Source organism: Phocoena phocoena, chromosome 2 (genome assembly GCF_963924675.1).
Source record: "Phocoena phocoena chromosome 2, mPhoPho1.1, whole genome shotgun sequence".
NCBI lineage: Eukaryota > Metazoa > Chordata > Mammalia > Artiodactyla > Phocoenidae > Phocoena > Phocoena phocoena.
In genome coordinates, this window is record NC_089220.1 from 6,298,547 (window position 1) to 6,326,097 (window position 27,551).

A 27,551-nucleotide genomic window follows, 5' to 3' on the forward strand; every position below is an offset into this window, starting at 1 on the left:
AATGGGGACTTTGACATCTTTGATATGGTAAAGTCTCAGGGATTTTAGAAATATCTGGGTTAATGGAAAGATCAGTGGAGTAATTACAGATGTTAGAATTAGATAATTACTTGAATCCTGGTTATCTCACATTCAAATTCTACAGCTTTGAGTAAGTCAAGGCAATTCTTTATGACTCAGTTGTTTCATATGATGGTAAGAAAATCTATTATCTACCTACAGATGTAAATTGTCTTAAGTGATATTGTTTGCCAAACCTTCTGTACAAGATAGGGTCTGAATAAATGTTAGTTCTTTTCTACCATAAGGTACTTTTATATCCTGTGTTAGCCAAGTTTGCATTCCTGAGAAATAATTAATGAAAATTTCTAGACTAAACTTAGAGAACTATATCCACAAAAAACTTCCTGTGAGTAACGGTATTTTGATGAAGGGTCTGATTCTGGTCATAACAGAATAACTATTAGTCTTAACATAATGACAATAACAATCACAACTCTGAAAAAGTAATTTAAAATATTTTGAAGCATTGGAGAACAAGTACAAATAGGCAGATATGATACTTGAAATGAGAAGTAAATTAGACAAATTTTATATTTAACCAACTTCTTCTGTGTAGACATAAGGGAAGAGAACTCAGACATAAAAGAGTTACTGGGAAGAGGAGAAAGAGGTGTGAATTTAAGGCTGGAAATTAATGGGGAAGAGAATGGAGTGGAGTGGGCCACATTTGGGAAACCCCAAGTTCTGCATACTAGTTATTTCTAAATCTTTGACTGATTCCTAAACCTCATATTCATGAAGAAGTCACCAAGGAGCACAGCAGAAACCAGCAGATGAGAGCTAAAGAACTGAGTAATTTCAGCAGTTACTCAGCATTGGAAGACATAGCTGGAGATGATGTCCCACCAAATTACAGGAGTTTGGTTAAACTATAGACTCTTCACTGAAAACACAGAAGTACTATGCCATAAGAACAAGCTCTAAAACCAGGGACTAAGCAAAAAACACAAAGAAACAACAAACAAAAAACTGGCCCTAGAAAGGCATATATCCAATCCAAGATGATCTTCTAGTAATTTAATTGCCTGTCAGAAGAAAGAAAGAAACAACATTATTTTGAGGAAGATAACAAATTCAGAGTGTCTACATAAATCCACAATATCATATATACAATAAAAATGTATTTAACATAGCAAGAAGCAGTGAAATGTGGTTGATAATCAAGAGAAAATATAGTCAAGAGAAGCAAACTGGCAGCTAACTTAGGTGTTAGATTAGTAGAAAAGGACATTAGTACAGCTGTTATAATTTTCTTAAAGGAATTACAAAAAAAGTGAAAAAAAAATAGTAAACTGTTGAGCATTCTCAGGAGAAATATGAAAACTGTAGAAAAGAACTCAATGGATATTTTAGAACAGAAAAATAGAATATATGAAATAAATAGTGTGATAATGGACTTAAAAGAATTTTGAATATATCAAAGAAAGGATTAGTGAACACATCAATATAAAGTGAAGCCCAGAGATGAAAGAAAATATTGAAAAGCTCTAAACGAAGCTTCAGTGACATGTGAAACAGTATGAAACTGTCTACTGTGCATGTGATTGAGGAGAAGAGAAGGAGAGGAGAGAAAAACTGGAGTGGAAACATAGAGAAAAAATAGTGATCAGGTGTCAAAATTTGGAGAAAAAAAAATCATTCACAGGTCAAAGAATCTCAGGAAATCACAAACGGATAACACAGTCAACCTGATGCAAACAATAAATAAAGAGAAAAAAATCTTAAAAGTAGTCACAGAAAAACATATACTATATTCAGGGGAATAAATATAATAATGAAGGCTGACTTTTAGTTAGATATGATAGCTGACAGGAGGCAATGGAATTATATCTTTAAAGTGCTGCAAAAAATCTGTCAACTCAGAATTCCAGATACAGTAAAAAAAATTACCCTTTAAAAGTGAAGGTATGATTAAGATATTTCATATTTTAAAAAAACTAAGCCCCTCGGCAGCAAACTCACACAATAAGAAGTGTTAAAGAAAGTTCTTCAGGAAGAGGACAGTAATATCAGTTGAAAATTCTAATTTACACAAAAGGAAGAGTGCCAGAAGTTATATATACATGGCAAAATAAAACTGAAATTTTTAAAAACAATTTTAATACCTTCAATAAATAATTAATGCCTAAGGCAAAAAAAATGTGACATTATAAGACAGGTAAAAGTAAAATGTAAGGCAACGGCATCATACAAGATGTGAAAGGGAATAGGAAGTGTGCCAGTGTATGGTTCTGACCGTATATTTAAGGTCATATAATATTTAAAAAGAGACTGAGATAAGTTACTGCAACAACAATTAAAATAATAAAATAAAGGGATAAAGCAAGTAGATTCTACCTAAAAAAAATGGAAGCATAACAAATACTCAATTAATCCAAAAATGGCAGGGGAATAAAAAAAGACACAAAGAACAGTTGGGACACATGGGAAAACAAAAGTAGCAAGATGGTATATTTAAATCTAACATTAAATATAAATGTTCTAAACATGCCAAAGAAAAGGATAGTATTCTATAATGGATGAAAAAGCAAGGGCTGACTATATGTTTACAAAGGAACCCTTCAAATATGATGACGCTATGATTATAAATATGATTATAAAGAAATAGAAACAAATGAAAATAAAATAAAAATATTAAAATATGTGAGATAAAGCAGTGTCTGGAGGAAAATTTAGAGTCAAATTCTTGCATTAGAAATGAAGGATGTTATCTAAGCTTCCATCTTAAGAAACAAGAACAATGAGAGAAACTCAACCCAGAGTAAGAAGTAAAAACTAAAAAGATGATGATATACATTTATCTCTCTAGACTGATCAAGAAAAAAAAAAAAAAGAGAAGGAGATCACCAATATCAGAAATAAAAGGTTAAACATTATTAAAGATTCTACTGTTCTATAATCATCAAGAAAATAATAAGGAAATATAATGAACAACTTTATAACAGTAAATTGACAATTGAGAAGAAATTAACAATTTTATTAAAAGACACAAACTACTAAAGCTTACAAAGCAAGAATAGACAGCTTGAGTATTCCTACATTTATGAAATAAATTGAATTAATTTTTCTAAATTTCCAAAGAAATTCCAGGCTCAGATTGTTTTACTGGTAAATTCTACCAAATGTTCAATTCACAATTAACAACTCTTACACACTCTCTCAGCAAATAGAAGAGACGCAAACATTTCCAAACTTATTTTATTAAATCAATTTCTCTGATAATCTAAGATTAGAAATACAACAAGGATGTTCACTTTCAGCACTTCTTTTTAACATTATCCTGTAGGTCCTTGCAAGTACTAGGTCTGAAAAATAAATAAGTCATAATAAGATTGGCACAAAAGAAGTGAAACTGTCTTTAGCCTTAGACGGCTGATTATTCACAAAAATTACCCTAGGGAATCTAAAAACAAACCAAACTCCCAAATGCTTGCATTAAATATGTGAATTTAGCAAGGTTGCAGATATAAGATAAAAATACAAAAAATATTTGAACTTATATGAGAAATGAACAATTAAAAAGTGAAATTTTAAAATCATCACTTATAATATCAAAAGTCACAAAATACATAAAAATATATTTTCCAATAATTTGCAAGACCTCTACTCTGAAGACTGCCAAACACTGCAGAAAGACAGATTTTAGGGACCTAAGTAAAAGGAGAGATGTACTATATTCATGAATGGGACAACTCATCAAAGTGTCAAATCTCTTTGAATTGACCTATAGATCTAATACAATCCCGATTAAAATTCTAGAAGATTTTATTATAAAAATTGACATGCTGATTCTAAAATTAGTGTAGAAATTTAAATGATCTTTAAAGAAAATAATGAAGTTAGAAAACTTATATTCTCTGATTACAAGTCTTACTAAACTACAATATTATAAACGGTGTTATTGGAGTGAGAATATCAAGACAGACCATTAGAATTCAATAAGAAATCCAAAAGTAGACTCACAAACATGTGGCCAATTAATTTTTGGCCAGGTCGTTGTGCAATACAGTGGGAAAAAGAAAGTATTTTTCAAGGAATGTTGCTGTATCAACTAGATAGTAATATGGAACAAAAGGGATCTTACCTCACACCACATATAAAAATTATTTTGAAATGGACCGTAGAACTAAATGTAAGCCAAATCTCTAAAGATTCTAGAAAAAAAAAAGAAGAAGAAGAATGCTGTGACCTTATTTCTTAGAATACAATTGGCATTAAACATAAGAGAAAAACAAAATCAGCAAATATGACTTCATGTAAATCAATTACTTGTCATCAAAAGAAAATATTAAGAAAATAAAAAGGCAAGCCACAGAGTGAGAATAAAGAATTTGTTACACACAAAATTTATATCCAGAATATATAAATATTTAACTTTCACATATCAAAATAAGAAGATCACAGTCCAATAAAAATGGGCAAGAAACTTAAGCATTTATTTCACTAAAGAAGGTAAATGAAAGAACACTAAAAGGTGCTCAAAATTATATGTCATCTAAGAAATATAAGTTGAAACCACAATGAAATCAACCCACACCCACAAGAATGAGTAAAACTAAAACACCGACTACTACAAATAGCAATGAGGTTGTGTAGCAATGAGATTTCATACATTTTTGGGGTAATGTGAAATGGCACAACCATTCTGAGAAAACTTTCATTAGTTTCTTTGAATGTTAAACATTCACTTATCCTATGACCCAGCCACTCTATTCCTAGGGATTTATGGGAGAGAAATGATGATACATGCCCACAAAAACATGTGTAACAGAATCTTCAAAGCAGCTTTATTGCTTATCGTTAAAAACTCAAAATGATCCAAATGTTTATTATCAGGGGAATAGATAAACAGGTTTTGGTATACGTATAGAATAATACACAACAATGAAAAAAATAACAAACTAAACTAAATACATAAAAACAACATGGATGAATATCAGAAACGTTATATTAAGTGAAAGAAACCAAATACAAGAGTAAATGTTGCATCATTTCCTGCATATAAAAGATCACTTGAAGTTTAGTTCCTTTGAAGTTTAAGAATGGGTAATGACTAGGCTATGAGAATAGAAATAATGTGAAGCATTTAGCTGTGAGGGTCAGTGGGGATTAACTGGAAAAGATCATGAGGAAATGCTCTGTGGTGATGAAATGTCCTGTATATCCTTGGTTGTATCAACATTCAGTGCCTTAAAACATTAATTCAATTCTTCCCTTTGTGCAGTGTGGTTCTGTGCTTGGTGGTTCTGTGACTCTCTGTAATATGTCCTGGGGTTACCAGTTGTCTGGACTGTCTTCTTACAACATGACAGATACAGAAGCAACCTCCTTTACAGGCTAGGTCTAGAACTAGCAGAGCCTCATTTCTGCTACATTCTATTGGTCAAGTTAAGTCACAAGTTCATCCCAGATTCAAAGGAAGGAGAAACAGATTCTGTCTATTCATGGGAAGGACAGCAGGCTTACATATATAGAGAAAGGACTGTTGGCAGCTTTTTGGACACCATTTAACATAGTTTAAGTGTTGGTTACATGAGGGTACATATTTGTCCAAATTCATCCAACTATACTTTTAATATCTGTGCATCTCACTGTATGTAAATTAAAGCTGTAGCAATTTAGAATTTTCATCTTAAAACCTTCTAGTTCAGCATATGACATAAAAGCACGAGAAGGAAGAAGTTCTAATAAATGCATATCAAAGTTCATTCATTTCCTGAAATTCATTTGGCTGAATTCTGTTTCCAGAATCAGTTAAAAGCATAAAAGACAGTCTGAAGACCAAAGGGCAAATTAAAATTGCTCATTAGGTCACTTGCAAAACTCTGTTTTTGAAGAGTTATAATATGTAACTTGGCTACTTGAACAAACTAGTCAAAGCTTGTTGTAATTGAGTATTTTACCTTATGCCAGGGGAGAGGGGTCTTCCATGATTTGTACCTCTATTCTCCCTTCATTTTCAGGAATGTAGAAGAAGTAAAGTCCAGTGATGGAAAACATTGGTTTGGAGATAGACTGCCTGGGAGAGTTCTGCCACTCACTAGTTGTGTAAACTTGGACAAGTGGATTCACCTCTCTGGGACTCATTTTCCCCAACTATAAGAGAAAAAAATAATGTCACCTACTGATTGAGTTGTTAGAAGAATAAAAATAAGTCATTGTAAAGTACTTATCATGGAGTTGGGCATATACAAGGGAGCCAATATGTGAAAAGGTAGGAAGGTGATAAAGATAAAAATATAAAAAAAACATAGAAATCCCGTATCTCAGACGCTAAAGACCTTCTCAACTTAACCACGCCCTTGGCACCCCTCCCTCCATTCAGGATCCTGCAGTCACACACATACACCAACCCCATACTCTCTGTCTCTGCAGGGCTCAGTTAGTTGTAACTAGACTCTGGATTCTTGTCATCATAGGATTATGGGTGGAAATGCAAATTTCCCCCTAAGGAAGAACTTTGCCACTATTAGGCTTGTCTGAAAAAGAATGGATTCCCTGGTAAAGAGTGACTTTCTAATAACTAGAGGTATTAAGTGAGAGAAAAAGGCTTAATAACTATTTCCGGTTTTGCTCCTTAATGTTCCCAGAAGGAAGTGTGCTTGAATTCACCCTCACACACTAACTATCCATGTGTCTTTGTATGGGTCAGCCTTGTTGAACTCAATTTCCTCACCTATAAAATGGGGATAATAATAACTATGGCAAAGAGCTACCATCAGGATTAACAGTAATATATAACAAGTACCTAGTCTGCAGTGGATACTCTATGAAGTTATCATCACTACACTAACTGTTATGAAACCCCTATTATATGTCAAGCCCTGTGATGGAATTTGCAGTCCACTGGGAATACAGACATAGCAAGATATACTTACAGTATAGAGTAAAAACAGTTTTGTGAAATATGAAAACAATTCTCCAAGTGCCATAAGGAAAAACTAACTGCCTGGGTAATTATGAAGTAAAAGTGAAAATTAAAAACAGACAAAGCTCAATTATATTTGATTATTAAATTTGAAAGTTTACTGTGGTGCTTGAAAAGCACTCTGAGATGTTTTTACTTGGTACAGTCGGAAATGCAGACTTGCAATATTAAACTTGGTGAAGGTTATAATAGAGAACAGACTTGGAAGCCAAAAAATTATGGTTTGAGTATTGATTGAAATTTTATCTGTGACCTCAGGTAATTAATATACACACTCTGTGCTTCAGGCATCTAATCTGAGTGGGAATATTACCACCTCTCTCACCATGTTGATCGTGAGGTTTACGTGGGATAATATATCAAAGATCACACAGCACAGAACCAGACATAGCTGGATAAATGCCTGGTTCGTCCTACTGTGAGATGGCTCATATAGGAGTTGGGATGCCTTTAGTTCCAATAACAGAATACCTTAACTAAGAGTGGCTTGAAGGATCAGAACACTTTTATTATCTCGCATGACAGGTCCAAAGGTAGGTCAACACAGTTGATCAACTCAGTGGCTTAAGGATGTCATCAAGAGCTCTTTTTTCCTGAGGTTCTGCTGTGCCATCTTCAGCTGGTTGGTTTCATCTTTCATCTGCCCTTCAAGATGACAAAGGCACCTCCACACATCGTGTCCTTATACAAAGATATCCAGGAAGAAGGTAATTTCCTCCTATGTATCTGATATATGTCTTCTTATAATATAGTGGCGCTCAAATGGTTTGGTCTCAGGACCCCAAAGAGCGTTTATGTGATTTACATATATCAACATTTACTTTAATAGAAATTAAAATGAATAATTTCAAAATATCTATTTACTTTACAAATAAAAACAAACCCATTGTGTGCTAATAAAGTATCATTTTAATGAAAAGCAACCATATTTTCTAAACCAAAGACCACAGCTGTTTGTTTTTTAATAAAAAAAATTAGTTAGAAGTAGCATTGCTTTTCTTTTTTTTTTTTTTTTCAAATCTCTGATAGCTGGCTCAGTGGAACACAGTCAGATTCTCATATAAGTTTCTGCATGCAAGTTCTTGGATAGGCCATTTTGGTTGACGTATCTGATAAAAACCTGACCTCACACAGAGGTGAGAAAAGAATGTGTACTTTAGAAGTCTTTTCAGTTAATTGTAGATATTTTTCTTTTCTACTACACCAAAACCCCAAAAGTGGGTAGTTTCTTGAAAGTTAGTTGCAATGTGGAATCTGAAGCCATAGACTTTTTGTATTCTCTTTCATGATCTCTTGCACTTTGAATGGAACTTTTGTGCACTCAGAATCTTATAACATCATTCATTGGTTGTTTGGAAAATATTGCTTTACCAAGTCATGCAGAATTTCCAAATGTTGACGCACTTCATATACAGCATTTAAAAACAAGTCACTGCTTATCCCATCAAAAGACAAAGTCTTTACTTATTGGGAAGCTCTCAAGCTCATGGTGGAAAGTAAAAGTTATCCAAAAATTCTATTTTTTTCCTTCAAGGTTCACATTTTACCATTAGCAGCAAATACTACCATTTGTTTTCCTCTGAAGTGGAAGGCTCACTTGATTCATTTTCACAAAAATATCTACCAAGTACCCAAGTTTAGTAACTGTAGTTTGTCAGTTGTTCTTTCGAGTAAAAATGGTGAGCGTGTGGAAAGAGCAGCTGGTCTGATCTGTCAGTCAGTCACATACATGTTTCCCAAGTACCTGGGCACACAGCACAAGGGCCTATCCTGACTTCCATTTCATCACACAGAATATTAAAAAGATTGTACTCAAGGATCGAGATTCAAGACAATTACTATTTTTTACTGCTCCATTAGGGATATGCTTAAGTATAACTGGCATTTTTTCCCTGCTGTTTTCTTTTTTTACTGCCTGTGGTTGTAAATACAATAACCACTGGACAGCATGGTGCCACCACCCTGATTCATGCTAAGGCACCCCCAGTTTTACCCTGTGTCACTCTTGCACCCTTTTGCATGTCAACACAGTGACAAAGAGAAATAACATCTTAGTATTATTACAAAAAAGAATTAAGCCATCCTTGAATCCAAGGAAAGTCACACTTTGAGAGCTGCTGTGTATTTTAATAGGTAAGAAAATTCAGCTTTAATTGTGCAAACCTCCTAACAGAGGAAATACAATTTTATAGTAAAAGGTTGATTGAATAAATCTCATTAAAATATCCTCTATATGGTTTTATTTAGCACAAGACTAGATATTTTAAAAATGATTATAACAATTGCTATCTTTTATTTATTAAAATGTTAATACATTTTTATTGCAGAAATTTAGACATATAAAAATGTAAAGATAAAAACAGTTAAATGAAAATTCCCCCGGCTGGAGATAAATCCTGTTAATATTTTAGGGAACATCTTCTTTTCTTTCTTTCTGGGCATTTATACTATTTTGCAATGTGCCTTTTTTTTTTTTTTTTTCACTTAACATTGTCTCATGAACATTTTTTCATATCATTAAATATTTATGGACAACATCACTCTAAATTATTCAGTTCCTGTCCTGTCAGGGCATCACATTCTGCCTGCAATGAGGTGGTGCAAGGTTGCTTGGTGAGACAGTTCTGAGAACCAGGGGACTGGAATTTTAAGAATTTTTCCTCATGATGATGGAGTTTAGTGATGAAGTCCTGAGTCCTTGTGGACTTTTGGCAACTGCTGGTTACTCAGGAACATCCCATGTCCCTGCCCTTTGTCTTTGATTTTTCTTCTCACCATTTCTATAGCCACCCTTAGGTCCCCTTACACCTGTTGGGCTAGGCAAGGCATCCTTCAAATCTTTCTGACACCAGCTTCTCCTTCCTTATATCTTTCTCACGTTGGTGCAAAGCATCCTCTTCAAATGGCATTTTCTTCCCACCACCCTTTGAATCGTGAATTTCCATGACTCCCTTTAGCTCCTATTGCAAACGTAAACACCATAGCCTATACTTAAGGGCTTTCCACATCCCTCCAACCTTGATTCTTATGTACCTCTTTACCTAGACCCCAAATTCCATCCAGTCTGAGGGATTACATAGCACACTGTGCCAGAACACATTTTTGCAAAATGACCACAATAGCATTTCTGGTTCTACTTGTTTTTCCAGATACTTTATATTTCTCCATCAAATATTATTGTTCCCTCCCTTGAAAAGTGGGTGGGCTTTTTAGATGCCTGGGACGTGGCAGGAGTGACGCTGCATGGTTTCTGAGGCTGAGTTTGAAAAGGAGGGTCTGCTTCTGCCTGGCTCTCTCTTTGCTTTTTGTTTGTTTTATTAAAATATAGTTTACAATATTGTGCTAATTTCTGGTGTACAGCGAAGTGATTCAGTTTTGTATATATACATATATTTTCATATTCTTTTCTATTATAGTTTATTACAGGATATTGAATATAGTTCCCTATGCTATAAAGTAGGACCTTGTTTTTCATCTATTTTATATATAGTAGTGTGTATCTGCTAATCCTTAACTCCTAAGTTATCCCTCCCCCACTCCCCTTTCCCCTTTGGTAATCATAAGTTTGCTTTCTATGTCTGTGAGTCTATTTATGCTTTGCAAATAAGTTCATTTGTATCATTCTTTTGGATTCCACATATAAGTGATATCATATAATATTTGTCTTTGTCTGGCATTTAGTATGATCATCTCTAGATCCATCCATGTTGCTGCAAATGGCCCAGTTTGAAAAGGAAGGGCAGCTTCTTCCTGGCTCTCTGTCTTTGGACATACACCTTAGGAAACCTGGGCCAACATCTAAGAAGACTGGCTCCCCTGAAGCCACCGAGCTGGAGAAACCACACGGAGGGAGAGGGAGAAGGAGATGGTGCCCCAGGAGCCTCTGATGTTGCCGGCACCAGCTGATTGAGTCTCAGATGTGTGCGTGAACAAGCCTTCTAAGGACCCCCATCTCAGACAGAGAACTGACCCAGCTGACACTGAGTGGAGCAGACTCAGGCTGTCTCTGCTGAGCCCTGCCCTAACTGCAGATCCATGAGCAAAATAAATGTGGTTGTTGCCTAAACCATTAGATTGTGGAATGGTTTTTAATGTAGCAATGGACAACCAGAACATACTTCTGTCCCTTATTTATGGTAATCCAAGCCCCAGGAAAACCTTAATACTCAGGCCACACTCACATAAAACTATCCACAATCTGTCTTTTCCTAGTCTAAGAGCTCTGCATTCCTTAAGCCCTTATATGCTTCATTCATTTTCTGCTCATGCTCTTATCTTTCTATTCTTTTAAAGAAATATTATTTGACCTACAGAAAATAACAAATTTAATATGTGCATGTTAAGAAGCATGATTATGAAATGCCATAATGTATACCTCACCATTGCTCTGTGAACACCTCACACAGAGAATTTTGGGTTTATCAACTTCCCTTTTGAAATTGTATTATGTATTTATGTTTATTCCTAAACTACATACCATTTTTTTCAAATTATTTTTGGTTTTATAAAAACAGAACCATTATCTACGTAACAGTCTACACCTGTCACTTTTCAACCTACCTAATACTTTAAAACATATTTATGTTGGTGTGTAACATTGATTCATTTTAACTAGTATGCAAATTCCACTGGGTGAATATACCTCAATATATTCATTTATTTTCCAGTTGATGGATACTTGAATTTGGTTCAGTTTTTTGCTACTATGAACACTGCTTGTATAAATACTCTTGTACCTGTATCTTAGGTCACATGTACAAGAGTATATACACCTGAGAATAAAATGAATGTAACATACTTGGGAATGGAAATGTACGTTTATGAGATAATGCCAGATTGCTTTCCAAAGAGGTTGTACCAATTTCTACTCCTAATAGCAAGATATGAGTATAATCATTGACACTTGGCTTTGCTGGTTATCTTAACTTTTACCTATCTGTTGATTGTAAATGGTCTTAATTTGTAATTAACTTGTTCCTAATTAGACTGGGTAGATATAGATTTAGATATATATGAATGGGACTGTTCAAGGACTTTATCCAGATTTCTGTTGAATCATTGTATTTTTCTTATTGATTTGGGTTAGCCCAAATATATTTTATATATTATATTTGGATAATATATATCCAAATGTATTTTAGATATAACTGTTTTGTTGCTTTGTATGTTGCAACTCTTCTATTTTGTGGCTTGTCTTTTTGTAACCTGTGTGGTGTCTTTGGATGAATGTGTTAGATTTTAATATAATAAAATTTACAATCACATCCTTTATGTCATTATATCTTCCTTAGGTGAGATGGTAGGGGGGTGAGGAGGGCTTCTGTATAAACACCCTTAGAAAGAAAGAGAAAAACAAATATCGTATATTAACACATATATGTGGAATCTGAAAAAATTGGTATAGATGATCTTATTTACAAAGCAGAAATAGAGACACAGACTTAGAGAACAAAAGTATGGATACCAAGGGGGAAGGGAGGGGTGGGATGAACTGGGAGATTGTGATAGACATATATACACTATTGATACTATGTATAAAATAGATAAATAATAAGAACCTCCTGTATAGCACAGGGAACTCTACTCAGTGCTCTGTGGGGAGCTAAATGGGAAGGAAATCCAAAAAAGAGGGGATATATGTATAAGTATAGCTGATTCACTTTGCTGTACAGTAGAAACTAACACAACATTGTAAAGCAACTATATTCCGATAAAAATTTTTAAAAATATATTTTAACATGTTTAATGTTATTTCTTACATTTTGGTCTTTAATATATATGGAATTCTTGTAAAGTGGGGATCCATTTTCTTTTTTCCCCATATGAATAACCAAAAGATCTAGACTATTCATGCATTGATCCATTTTCCCCAATTTCCAAAATGCATTCTCTATTCCAGGTTTCAACATATGGGTCCCGTATTTTTATTGTTTCTGCTTGAATATGGAAATGCAATTTAAAATATATTGATTTCATATGTAACCATTTTCCTTAACTCTTATTTTTAATACTTTGTAGATCCTTTAGTGTGTGCTGTATTGACAATCGTGAGCCATAAAATACCGGGTTTTTATTCTCCCTTTTCTTTCTCCATGTGGATTTTTCCCCTTACTCTGTGGGCTAGGATTTACATGGCAATGTGGGATAGAAACACTGAGAGTGAGCATCCTTGTCTTGTTCATAATTTTAAAGAGACTATTTCTAATGATTAACCATGAAAAGCAATATTTGCCATAAATTTTGGGTAGATATACTTTAGCACATTAAGGAAAGTTCTTTCTATTTCTTGTTCACAAAGAGTTTTCATCATAAGAGGGTACTGAGCTTTATTATTTACATCTCAGGCATCTATCCTGTAATCTTTTGAGAATGTTTTTTTCATTCAGCATAGTGCCTTTGAGACACATCTATGTTGTTGTGTGTATCAAGATTTCAGTGCCTTTTACTGCTCAGTGGTATACAATTACTTGGAGACATTTACCAGTTTGTTTATACATTCACCCATTGAAGGACACTTGAGTAGATTCTAGTTTTGGGCAATTATGAATAGAACTGTTAGACTCATTCATATAGGTTTTTGTGTGGATGTAACTTTTCATTTCTTTAGGATTAATACTTTGGAGTGGGATTGTTGGGTCAGGTGGCAAGTATATGCAAAACTTTAAAGAAATTGCCAAAGTGTTTTTCAAAGTGGCCATACCATTTTGAAATGCCACCATCAACGTAGGAAAGTCCGAGTTGCTCTGTACTGTCACCAGAACTTGGTTATGCTCTAATTCTAAAAAGGACATAGTAGTATCGCACCATGGTTTTATACTGCATTTTACTAATGGTTAATGATGTTGAATGTAGATTCATGTGCTGATTGTTCATTGGTATATCCTTCTTGAGAAGTAATTGTTGAAGTCTTTTGCTCAGTTTTAAACTGGACTGTTCATTCTTACTGTGGATTTTTTTTTAACATCTTTATTGGAATATAATTGCTTTACAAAGGTGTGCTAGTTTCTGCTTTATAACATACTGAATCAGCTAAACGTTTCCATATATCCCCATATCTCCTTCCTCTTGAATCTCCCTACCAACCCCCACCCCACCCCTCTAGGTGGTCACAAAGCACTGAGCTGATCTCCCTGTGCTATGCAGCTGCTTCCCACTAGCTATCTATTTTAGATTTGGTAGTATATATAAGTCCATGCCACTCTCTCACTTCGTCCCAGCTTACCCTTCCCCATCCCCGTGCCCTCAAATCCATTCTCTATGTATGTGTCTAATCCTGTCCTGCCCCTAGGTTCTCCGTAACCACTTTTTTTTTTTTTTTTTTTTTTTTTTTTAGATTCTGTATATATGTGTTAGCATACGGTATTTGTTTTTCTCCTTTTGACTTACTTCACTCTGTATGACAGAATCTAGGTCCATCCACCTCACTACAAATAACTCAATTTCATTTCTTTTTATGGCTGAGTAATATTCCACTGTATATATGTGTGACATCGTCTTTATCCATTCATCTCTCCATGGACACATAGGTTGCTTCCATATCCTGGCTATTGTAAATAGTGATGCAATGAACACTGTGGTACATGACTCTTTGAATTATGGTTTTCTCAGGGTATATGCCCAGTAGTGGGATTGCTGTGTCGTATGGTAGTTCTATCTGTAGTTTTAAAGCACCTCCATACTGTTCTCCATAGTGACTGTATCAATTTACATTCCTACCAACAGTGCAAGAGGGATCCCTTTTCTCCACACCCTCTCCAGCATTTACTGTTAGTAGATTTTTTAATGATGGCCATTCTGAATGCTGTGAGGTGATACCTCATTGTAGTTTTGATTTGCATTTCTCAAATGATTAGTGATGTTGAGCATTCCTTCATGTGTTTGTTGGCAATCTGTTTGTCTTCTTTGGAGAAATGTCTATTTAGGTCTTCTGTCCATTTTTGGATTGGGCTGTTTGTTTTTTTGATATTGAGCTGCATGAACTACTTGTAAATTTTGGAGATTAATCCTTTATCAGTTGGTTCATTTGCAAATATTTTCTCCCATTCTGAGGGTTGTCTTTTCGTCTTGTTTATAGTTTCCTTTGCTGTGCAAAAGCTTTTAAGTTTCATTAGGTTCCATTTGTTTATTTTTGTTTCCATTTCTCTAGGAGGTGTATCTAAAAGGATCTTGCTGTGATTTATGTCATAGAATGTTCCACCTATGTTTTCCCCAAAGAGTTTTATAGTGTCTGACCTTACATTTAGGTCTGTAATCCATTTTGAATTTATTTTTGTGGATGGTGTTAGGGAGTGTTCTAATTTCATTCTTTTCCATGTAGCTGTCCAGTTTTCCCAGCACCACTTATTGAAGAGGCTGTGTTTCCTCCACTGTATATTCTTGCCTCCTTTATCAAAGATAAGGTGACCATATGTGCGTGGGTTTGTCTCTGGGCTTTCTATCCTGTTCCATTGACCTATATTTCTGTTTTTGTGCTGGTATCATACTGTCTTGATTACTGTAGCTTTGTAGTATAGTCTGAAGTCAGGGAGCCTGATTCCTCCAGCTCTGTTTTTCTTTCTCAAGATTGCTTTTGCTATTCGGGGTCTTTTGTGTTTCCATAGAAACTGTGAAATTTTTTGTTCTAGTTCTGTGAAAAATGCATTGGTAGTTTGATAGGAATTACACTGAATCTGTAGATTGCTTTGGGTAGTATAGTCATTTTCACAATGTTGATTCTTCCAATCCAAGAACATGGTATATCTCTCCATCTCTTTGTATCATCTTTAATTTCTTTCATCAGTGTCATAGCTTTCTGCATACAGGACTTTTGTATCCTTAGGTAGGTTTATTCCTAGGTATTTTATTCTTTTTCTTGCATTGGTAAATGGGAGTGTTTCCTTAATTTCTCTTTCAGATTTTTCATCATTAGTGTACAGGAATGCAAGAGATTTCTGTGCATTAATTTTTGTATCCTGCTACTTTAGCAACTTCATTGATTAACTCTAGTAGTTTTTTGGTAACATCTTTAGGATTCTCTATGTATAGTGTCATGTCATCTGCTAACAGTGACAGCTTTACTTCTTTTCCGATTTGGATTCCTTTTATTTCTTTTTCTTATCTGATTGTTGTGGTTAAAACAACCAAACGTATGTTGAATAATAGTGGTGAGAGTGGGCAACCTTGTCTTTTTCCTGATCTTAGTGGAAATGGTTTCAATTTTTCATCATTGAGAACAATGGTGGCTGTGGGTTTGTCATATATGGCCTTTATTATGTTGAGGAAAGTTCCGTCTATGTCTACTTTCTGGAGGATTTTTATCATAAATGGGTGTTGAGTTTTGTCAAAAGTTTTTTCTGCGTCTATTGAGATGATCATAGGCTTATTCTTCAATTTGTTAATATTGTGTATCACATTGTGTTATTTGTGTATATTGAAGAATCCTTGCATTCCTGGGATAAACCCCACTTGATCATGGTTTATGATCCTTTTAATGTGCTGTTGGATTCTGTTTTCTACTATTTTCTTGAGAATTTTTGTATCTATGTTCATCAGTGATATTGGCCTGTAGTTTTCTTTCTTTGTGACATCTTTGCCTGGTTTTGGTATCAAGGTGATGGTGGCCTCGTAGCATGATTTTGGGAGTGTTCCTCCCTCTGCTATATTTTGGAAGAGCTTGAGAAGGATAGGTGTTAGCTCTTCTCTAAATGTTTGATAGAATTCGCCTGTGAAGCCATCTGGTCCTGGGATTTTGTTTGTTGAAAGATTTTTAATCACAGTTTCAATTTCAGTGCTTGTGATTGGTCTGTTTATATTTTCTATTTCTTCCTGGTTCAGTCTTGGAAGGTTGTGCTTTTCTTAGAATTTGTCCATTTCTTCCAGGTTGTCCATTTTATTGGCATATAGTAGCTTGTAGTAATCTCTCATAATTCTTTGTATTTCTGCAGTGTCAGTTCTTACTTCTCCTTTTTAATTTCTAATTCTATTGATTTGAGTCTTCTCCCTTTTTTTCTTGATGAGTCTGGGTAATGGCTTATCAATTTTGTATATTTTCTCAAAGAACCAGCTTTTAGGTTTATTGATCTTAGCTATTGTTTCCTTTATTTGTTTCCCATTTATTTCTGATCTGATCTTTATGATTTCTTTCCTTCTGCTAAGTTTTGGGTTTTTTTGTTCTTCTGTCTCTAATTGCTTAAGGTGTAAGGTTAGGTTGTTTACTTGAGAGGTTTCTTGCTTTTTGAGGAAGAATTGTATTGCTATAAATTTCCCTCTTATAACTTATTTTACTGCATCCCATAGGTTTTGGTTCGTCGTCTTTTCATTGTCATTTGTTTCTAGGTATTTTTTGATTTCCTCTTTGATTTCTTCAGTGATCTCTTGGTTATTAAGTAATGTATTGTTTAGCCTCCATGTGTTTGTATTTTTTACAGATTTTTTTCCTGCAATTGATATCTAGTCTCATAGCATTGTTGTCGGAAAAGATACTTGATATGATTTCAATTTTCTTAAATTTACCAAGGTTTGATTTGTGACCCAAGATATGATCTATCCTGGAGAATGTTCCATGAGCACTTGAGAAGAAAGTGTATGCTCTTGTTTTTGGATTGAATGTCCTATAAATATCAATTAAGTCCATCTTGTTTAATGTATCATTTAAAGTTTGTATTTCCACCCTGAGAAAACAAAAATTCAAAAAGTGTCATGTACCAAAATGTTCATTGCAGCTCTATTTACAATAGCCTGGAGATGGAAACAACCTAAGCGCCCATCATCGGATGAATGGATAAAGATGTGGCACATATATACGATGGAATATTACTCAGCCTTAAAAAGAAATTGAGCTATTTGTAATGAGAGGGATAGACCTAGAGTCTGTCATTCAGAGTGAAGTAAGTCAGAAAGAAAAAGACAAATACCGTATGCTAACACATATATATGGAATTTAAGGGAAAAAAAATGTCATGAAGAACCTAGGGGTAAGACAGGAATAAAGACGCAGACGTACTGGAGAACGGACTTGAGGATATGGGGAGGGGGAAGGGTGAGCTTTGACAGGGTGAGAGAGAGTCATGGACATATACACACTAACAAACGTAGTAAGGTAGATAGCTAGGGGGAAGCAGCCGCAAGGCACAGGATATTAGCTCGGTGCTTTGTGACAGCCTGGAGGGGTGGGATAGGGAGAGTGGGAGGGAGGGAGATGCAAGAGGGAAGACATATGGGAACATATGTATATGTATAACTGATTCACTTTGTTATAAAACAGAAACTAATACACCATTGTAAAGCAATTATACCCCAATAAAGATGTTTAAAAAAATAATAATAAAAATAAAGTTTGTATTTCCTTACTTATTTTCACTTTGGATGATCTGTCCATTAGTGAAAGTGGGGTGTTAAAGTTTCCTCCTATTATTGTGTTACTGTTGATTTCCCCTTTTATGGCTCTTAGAATTTGCCTTATGTATTGAGGTGCTCCTATGTTGGGTGTATAAATTTTTGCAATTATTATATTCTTCTTGGTTTGATACCTTGATCATTATGTAGTGTCCTTCTTTGTCTCTTATAATAGTCTTTATTTTAAAGTCTATTTTGTCTGATATGAGAATTGCTACTCCAGCTTTCTTTTGATTTCCATTTGCATGGAATATATTTTTCCATCCCCTCACTTTCAGTCTGTATGTGTCCCTAGGACTGAAGTGGGTCTCTTATAGACAACATAGGTATGAGCCTTGTTTTTGTATCCATTCAGCCAGTCTATGACTTTTGGTGGGAGCATTTAATCCATTTATATTTAAGGTAATTATCAATATGTATGTTCCTATTACCATTTTCTTAATTGTTTTGGGTTTGTTATTGTCGGTCTTTTTCTTCTCTTGTGTTTCCTGCCTAGAGAGTCTCCTTTAGCATTTGTTGTAAAGCTGGTTTTCTGGTGCTGAGTTCTCTTAGCTTTTGCTTGTCTGTAAAGGTTTTAATTTCTCCATTGAATCTAAATGAGATCCTTGCTGGGTAGAGTAATCTTGGTTGTAGGTTTTTCCCTTTCATCACTTTAAATATGTCATGCCACTCCCTTCTGGCTTGCAGAGTTTCTGCGGAAAGGTCAGCTGTAAACCTTATGAGGATTCCCTTGTACGTTATTTGTTGTTTTTCCCTTGCTGCTTTTAATATTTTTTCTTTGTATTTAATTTTTGATAGTTTGATTAATATGTGTCTTGGTGTGTTTCTCCTTGGATTTATTCTGTATGGGACTCTCTGCACTTCCTGGACATGATTAACTATTTCCTTCCCAATATAAGGGAAGTTTTTGATTATAATCTCTTCAAATATTGAGACCCCCATAATTTGAATGTTTGTGCATTTAATGTTTTCCCAGAGGTCTCTGAGCCGGTCATCAATTCTTTTCATTCTTTTTTCTTTATTCTGCTCTGCAGTAGTTATTTCCACTATTTTATCTTCCAGGTCATGTATCCAGTCTTCTGCCTCAGTTATTCTGCTATTGTTTCCTTCAAGAGAATTTTTAATGCCATTTGATGTGTTGTTCATCATTGTTTGTTTGCTTTGTAGTTCTTGTAGGTCCTTGTTAAATGTTTCTTTTATTTTCTCTATTCTGTTTCCAAGATTTTGGATCATCTGTACTATCATGGCTCTGAATTATTTTTCAGGTAGACTGCCTATTTCCTCTTCATTTGTTTGGTCTGGTGGGTTTTTATCTTGCTCCTTCATCTGCTGTTTTTCTATGTCTTCCCATTTTGCTTAACTTACTGTGTTTGGGGTCATCTTTTCACAGGCTGCAGGTTCATAGTTCCTGTTGTTTTTGGTGTCTGCCCCCAGTGGCTAAGTTTGGTTCAGTGGGTTGTGTAGGCCTCCTGGTGGAGGGGACTAGTGCCTGTGTTCTGGTGGATGAGGCTGGATCTTGTCTTTCTGGTCATGTTACATCTAGTGGTGTGTTTTGGGTTGTCTGTGACTTTATTATGATTTTATGCAGGTCTCTGCTAATGGGTGGTGTTGTGTTCCTCTCTTGCTAGTTGTTTGGCATAGGGTGCCCAGCACTGTAGCTTGCTGGTCATTGAATGGAGCTGTGCCTTAGTGCCTTAGTGTTGAGATGGAGACCTCTGGGAGAGCTTTCGCCATTTGATATTACATGGTGCCCAGATGTCTCTGGTGGACCAGTGTCCTGAACTCGGCTCCCCCATCTCAGATGCACAGGCCTGACACCCAGCTGGAGTACCAAGACCCTGTCAGCCAAACAGCTCAGAAGAAAAGGGAGGGAAAAAAGAAAGAAAGAAAGAAAATAAAATATTTTTTAAATTATTAAAAAAAAATTAAAGTAATAATAAAAGAAAAATAATAGAAAGAAAGAAGAGAGCAACCAAACCAAAAAACAAATCAACCAATGATAACAAGCACTGAAGACTATACTAAAAAACAAACAAACAAATGGACAGACAAAACTCTAGGACAAATGGTAAAAGCAAAGCTATACAGACAAAATCAGACAAAGAAGCATACACATACACCCTCCCAAAAAGAGAAAAAGGAAAAAATATATATATATATCATTGCTCCTGAAGTCCACCACCTCAATTTGGGATGATTCATTGTGTATTCAGTTATTCCACAGATGCCGGGTACATCAAGTTGATTGTGAAGATTAAATCTGCGGCTGCTGAGGCTGCTGGGAAAGATTTCCGTTTCTCTTCTTTGTTCGCACAGCTCCTGGGGTTCAGTTTCGGATTTGGCCTCACCTCTGAGTGTAGGTCGCCTGAGGGCATCTGTTCTTCGCTCAGACAGGATGGGGTTAAAGTAGCAGCTGACTGGGGGCTCTGGCTCACTCAGGTTGGGGGGAAGGAGGTGTATGGAATGCAGGGCGAGCCTGCAGTGACAGAGGCCAGCATGACATTGCACCAGCCTGAGGCACACCGTGTGTTCTTCTGGGGATGTTGGATCACGGGACGCTGGTAGTGGCGGACTGCACAGGCGGACTGCACAGGGAGGGGAGGTGTGGATAGTGACCTGTGCTTGCACACAGGCTTCTTGGTGGCAGCAGTAGCAGCCTTAGCATCTCATGCCCGTCTCTGGTGTCCCCGCTGATAGTCGCGGCTCATGCCTGTCTCTGGAGCTCGTTTAGACAGTGCTTTGAATCCCCTCTCCTCACGCACCCCAAAACAATGGTCTCTTGCCTCTTAGGCAGTTCCAGACTTTTACCCGGACTCCCTCCCAGCTAGCCATGGTGCACTAGTCCCTTCAGGCTGTGTTCACGCAGCCAACCCCAGTCCTCTCCCTGGGATATGATTGAAGCCCAAGCCTAAGCTCCCAGCCCCCGCCCGGCCTGGAGGGTGAGTAGACAAGCCTCTCGGGCTGGTGAGTGCTGGTCAGCACTGATCCTCTGTGCAGGAATCTCTCCACTTTGCCCTCTGCACCCCTGTTGCTGTGCTCTCCTCTGTGGCTCCAAAGCTTCCCCACCATCACCTCCCATCTCCGCCAGTGAAGGGGCTTCCTAGTGTGTGGAAACTTTTCCTCCTTCACAGCTCCCTCCCAGCAGTGTGGGTCACATCCCTATTCTTTTGTCTCTGTTTTTTCTTTTGCCCTACCCACGTATGTGGGGAGTTTCTTGCCTTTTGGGAAGTCTGAGGTCTTCTGCCAGCATTCAGTAGGTGTTCTGTAGGAGTTGTTCCACATGTAGATGTATTTCTGACGTATTTGTTGGGAGGAAGGTGATCTCCACTTCTTACTCCTCCACCATCTTGAAGGTCTCCCTACTGTGGAGTTTTGAGAAATCTTTATATATTGTGAATATAAGTTTCTTTTATTCATTATCTCATTTCCAAGTATTTCTCTCAGTCTGTTGTTTATATGTACATTCTCTTAACGTTGTCATTCACAGGTTTTGCTTTTGTTTTTTTTTTTTAGTTTGATGAAATCCAATTTATCATTTTTTTTTCCTTTTATGTATCATGATTTTGTGGTCATACCTAAGGCCATAAGAATTTCTCCTATGACTTCTTCCAATAGTTTTATTTTCTACATTTAGATCTTTGCTACAGTTAATTTTAGTGAAAGGGTGAGGTTTAAGTCAAAGCTAATGTTTTTTTGCATGTGGATGTCCAATATTTCCAAAATTATTTATTGACTAAACTCTCCTTTCTCCATTGAACTGCCTTGGCAATTTTGATAAATATAGTATCCCACTGGATTTTTCTGCAAAGAAAATTTTATTTCTTCCTTTCTAAGTGGTATACTCTTTATTGCTTTTTCTTATTTTATTGCACTGGCTAGATTTCCTGTATGGTTGAATCAGAGTGATGAGGAGACTTCATTGCCTTGTTGCCAGTATGAGGAAAACTAATTCAATCTTTCACCATTAAGTATAAAGTTAGCTGTCAGCTTTTTTTATAGATTCTGTTTTTCAGATGAAAAAGGTTCCCTTTTATTCCTAGTTTTCTGAATGTTTATTTGTTATCATGAATAGATGTTGAATTTTGTTAAATTCTGCTTTCTGTATAAATGGATATGTTCATGTAGTTTTTCTTCTTTACTATATTAAAATAGTGGATTCAATCAAGGTGTATTATAATTTATACATATTTCTGGATTTGATTTGCTAAGATTTTGTTGAGAATTTTTACTCCTGTGTTTATGAAGGATATTATTCTGTAGTTTCCTTTATCTACTTTTGGTGATAGGGTAATACTGGACTCATAAAATAAGTTAGGAAGTGTTCCTTCTTCTCATTTTCTGAAAGAGAGTGTAGAGAATTTTTAATGTCTGTTTAAGTGTTTGACAGAATTTGCCAGTGAAACCATTTAGGCCTGGAAATTTTTTTCAGAAAGTTTCTGACAATGAAATCAATTTATTTAATAGATGAGGGACAATTCAAATTGTGAATTTCATTTTGGGTGACCACTGATGGTTTGTGGTTTTGAAGGAATTGGTCCATTTCATTGAAGTTGTCAAAATTTCTACATGTAGAGTTATTCACAATAATCTCTTATTATTAATATTTATGGAGTCTCATTTTACAATATATAATCAAATTATTTTGTTTTATACCTAAAACTAATATTATATGTCAATTATATCTCAATGAACATCTATCTATGGAGTCTGTAATAATATCCCATTTTTTGTTTCTGATATAGTAATCTGTGTCTTTTTTCTTCTCTTGTTTGCTTAGATAGATATTTGTCAATGTTATTGATGATTTTCAAAGAACCAGTTTATGGTTTTATTTATTTTCTCTATTGTTTTCCTGTTTTCCATGTTATTAGCTCTCTCAGTTTTTGTTTCATATATTTTGAAGCTCTGTTGTTAGGTAGATGACCATTTAGTTTTGTTTTGTCTTCTGGTAAATTGACCCTTTTATCATATGTATCCCTCTTTATACTTGGCATTTTCCTCAAGTCTACTTTGTCTGATGTTTATATAACCATTCTATTTTTCTTTTGATATGAGTTTTCAAAATATATCTTCTTTTATCATTATTTTACTTTTAACATACTTATATAATTATATTTAAAGTGAGTTGCTTGTAAGCAGCACAGAGTTGGGTCTTACACTTTATTATACAATTTGATACTCTCTGCCTTTTAATTATCATGCTCAAATCTTTTATGTGTAATGTAATTATTGTTTTGTTTTGTTTTAGAGCCAAGTCTACTATTTTGTTATGTATCAAATATTATCTTTTTTATTCCCTTGTTTTCTATTGCCTGTCTTATTTTGAATTATTTAAATCATATTTTGTATCCTATTTTAATCCATCTATTGGGTTTTTGACTCTTTTATAGCTTTATATTCGTTGCCCAAGGGATTACAATATTTATACGAATCATTTCACTTTCTACTTAGAATAAATATTTTACCATTTCAAGTCAAAGTACAAAGCTTACCATCATGCACATCCTTTTACAATCTCCCCCTCCTGTTGTTGTCTTTACATACATTGTATTTAAAAACATCAAGAAACCCAATCAGACAATGTCATTAATTTTTGTATTGTGTTGTCATATATATTTTGAAGATCTTAAGAGGAAGAGAATAATATATTTGCCAAGAATTTTACTATTTTTTGTTGCTCTTTCTTTATTGCTGATGCTCCAAGTTTCCCTCTAGAATCACTTTCCTTCCATTTGAAAAACATTCTTCAGCATTTTTTTAAAAAGCAATAAGCTATTGACAAATTTACTTAGTTTCTTTTCATCTGAGAATGCCTTTATTTCACCTTCATTCCTGAAGGATATTTTCACTGACTATAGATTTCTGGGTTGACAGCTCTTTTCTCTCAGCACTTTAAAAATATTGCCCACTTCCTTCTGGCCTCCATGGCTTTAGATGAGAAATATCCTGTCATTCATGTAATTGTTCTTCTAGAAGTAGTGTGTCATTTTTTCTCTAGCTCTTTTCAGACTTTTTTCTTTATTTTAAAATTTCAAAAGCTTGATTATGATGTGTCTGAAAATAGAGTTGTTTGGGTTCATCCTATTGGAGTTCACTTAGAAATGTATCGGTTGCGGGGGTTGGTGGTGGTGGGATGAATTGGGAGATTGGGATTGACACGTATACACTGATATGTATAAAATAGATAACTAATAAGAACCTGCTTTATAAAAAAATAAATTAATTAAATTAAAGAAAAAAGAAATGCATTGGTGAAAATGCCTATGAAGGCTGGAGTAGTTGAGGAAAGACTTCAGATCTCAATATAGATCTGATTCCTGTAAAAAAAAGAGAGAAAGAAAGCAGGATTGGATAGGAAGAGTCTTGGACTATTCTAAGAAGGATTTGGCCAAACCAATGGTTGTCTTTGAACCAAAACTACCTATGAGTAGAGTCCTACATATTGTAGGAATGGGCCTACATCAGTACCCCCACTCTGTGTGGTCACTGACTAGAAGCAAACCTCGAGAAACACTGTCTTGGCACAGATATGGTGATGTATCTAAGGGACAGTAGCTGGGTTCATCAATCGATTATGCTCCCTGAAACAGGAGATCTGAGCAGCACATTTTCATGGCTGCCAAATCTAATTTACTTTTCAAAGTATCACTCTAGCAACCGTGTGGAGTGTAGAATGTAGAGACCAGGAGTACCAGTTACATTACAGCAACAATGATGGGAAAGTACAGTGATCGTGTTGGAGTTGGTGAGAAGAGCTCACATTCTGGATCTATTTTTTAACATAGGGCCAACAGAATTTTCTGAGATGGTAGTTTTTGTGTTTGGGATAAAAGACAGGAATAATGGGTTTTTCAGCTTGAACAGTTCAGAATCAGCCACAGAGTGAGAAATCTAAGTTTCTGTCAGAATTAGAAGAAGTGATAAAGGAGTTATAAATGGAAGAAATTGAGTATGGTATTCAGTATTTGTTTATAAGCTGTTAAGATTTAAAGTGTGAGGGAAAGAAAAGCTTCCTAAAGAATATATACAGATTTTAAGAAATGGTAGAGGCAAACATTAAGGTTAACATGGATATGAAAGAATAAGATCCAGGGAAGTGAGGAGAGTAGCAATTAACTGGCAGACCTTTATCAGAGTCAAAGCTGATGTTTTCCATTGTCTAGGTCAACATGGTGACCTTATATGCATGTGTGACATGACACTTAATTGGCAGCTGAAGTCAAAGCTAACATTGGAGTCTTTCATTAAAATGAATCCTTAGCAGCTCAGATTTTTCAGAGCCTCTTACTCTATCCCCTCAGTGAAAGGGTGGGGGGATTGAGGCCAGGTAGGGGAGGAACATAAACCCAAATCACAAAGTCCTTTAATCTCAAGAACAGCAATGAGCCCAGCTATTCTGATGTCTTGTCTCATACTTTTCCTTCACTTTTTCTGCCTTCTGAATCTAAGGCATGCTTCCCAATCTCCATCAGATGCATATGCCATCAGGCACTCTATTCTCCAGAACATCTCTGGGGAAAAGTTAGTCTACTATGATCAGTTACTGAGATTCTATAGATGAAGAGTAGGTCATCAAAATGAATACAGCCCTAAAGTATTTGCAAGATAACATAGAAGAAACAGATTTTTCTCAGATATTCTAACCCTACTGACCCTCTCCAACTTCCTGCCCCAGCCCTGAATAATGGGAGCATCAGAAACCATCCCACCTTATTTCCATGTTCAAGTCCTATTAATTTCAGTGTCTACCTCACATACCACCACCTTCATAAGGCCTTCCTGATTTTTATCAACATAAGCAATCTATTTCTTTCTATAAACTAAAAAAAAAAAAAAAAAAAAAGGGTGTCTGTATTTCTCTCAGAACTCATCATCTCAGAACTTATACCTTGTATTAGAATTTCATGTCCTCTGTCAGTCCACTTTGCTTCTTTAACAAACAACCCCAAACAAGTCCAGCGATGTAGAGCAATATTCATTTCTCACTCATGTAAGATGCTGGTTGACTCTGCTCCAGGATACAACTCTATGAGGTGAGGTCCAATGCCAGATATCTTCTCATTCTGGGACCCAGACAGATAGAGCAACACTCTCTAGGACCTATCATTGTCATGGCAAAGGGCAGAAGAGCAGTGGAAGAAACTTGCAATGTCTTTTAAAACTTTGGATATACTATACTTTTTGTCTCCTACATATTACTGGCCAAGTCCAAAGTCAACGAAGACGACCCAGCTTCTACAGAAGAAGAAGCAGTCTACGTGGCAATCAATCATGACTTACACCCTGGTTTTGAGCTCCTGGAAAGCAGAGCCTGGGAACAATTCCACTGTGACCTCTATAAGGTCTGGCACTGTGGCTAATGTGTGGTAAGTACTCAGCCAGTGTCTGAGTAATGAATGAACATTTTTCACAGCAAAACTGCAAGGCGACCTATTGTTGTATGAGAAAACGTCAAGCTGTCTGGATTTTTCACTCTTTATCTATTTCCAGCAAGTTATTACTTCCTGAAGAGGCAATATTGTCCTGATTCCAAAATTTCCCTGAAGTATTATGCTTCCTTTCCCATGACCTTTGAGTATGCATGTATCAGCCTAAATGAGGGAAGCAGTGTGGCAGGCATGGGAAGAATGGTGCCAAAAGCATCCTTATAGCCCTGGTTTGAGTCCTGACCTTACATATGCCAAGCTTCATGGCCACAGCATGTCACTTCACCCCCAGGAACCCACTTCCTCAACCTCAAAATGGAGACAAGAATTCCTAACTTGCTAGTGTGTAAAAAAAATACATGTGATGTACTCAGTTCCATAAATAGTTTTTAAAAAAAATTACTGAACACAGTGATAATAGCTTAAATTTGCATGGTATCATTTAATATCTAATGGGCCTTCTCATGGTAAATCAAGTCCAGAAAGCTATGTTTCAGGCCCTTTGTTTCTTCAAGTCTTGGTTTCTTTTATAAAAAGCATGATTTGCTCCACGTGGTTTTTTCAGTTTCTTTCTGCTTATAGCCTGGTTGGGTCATTTCAACAATTGAGATTCTGCCATGGGACTTGCAAGTTCCTTCAGGAAACTATAAATCATGGGTGACTTTGATAACACAGGGCATTGACTGACTATGTGATGACAGTCAAGCCTCTTCTTTTTTCTGGGCTCAGTTTCCCCATGTGTAACTTGATAGTATTGGGCA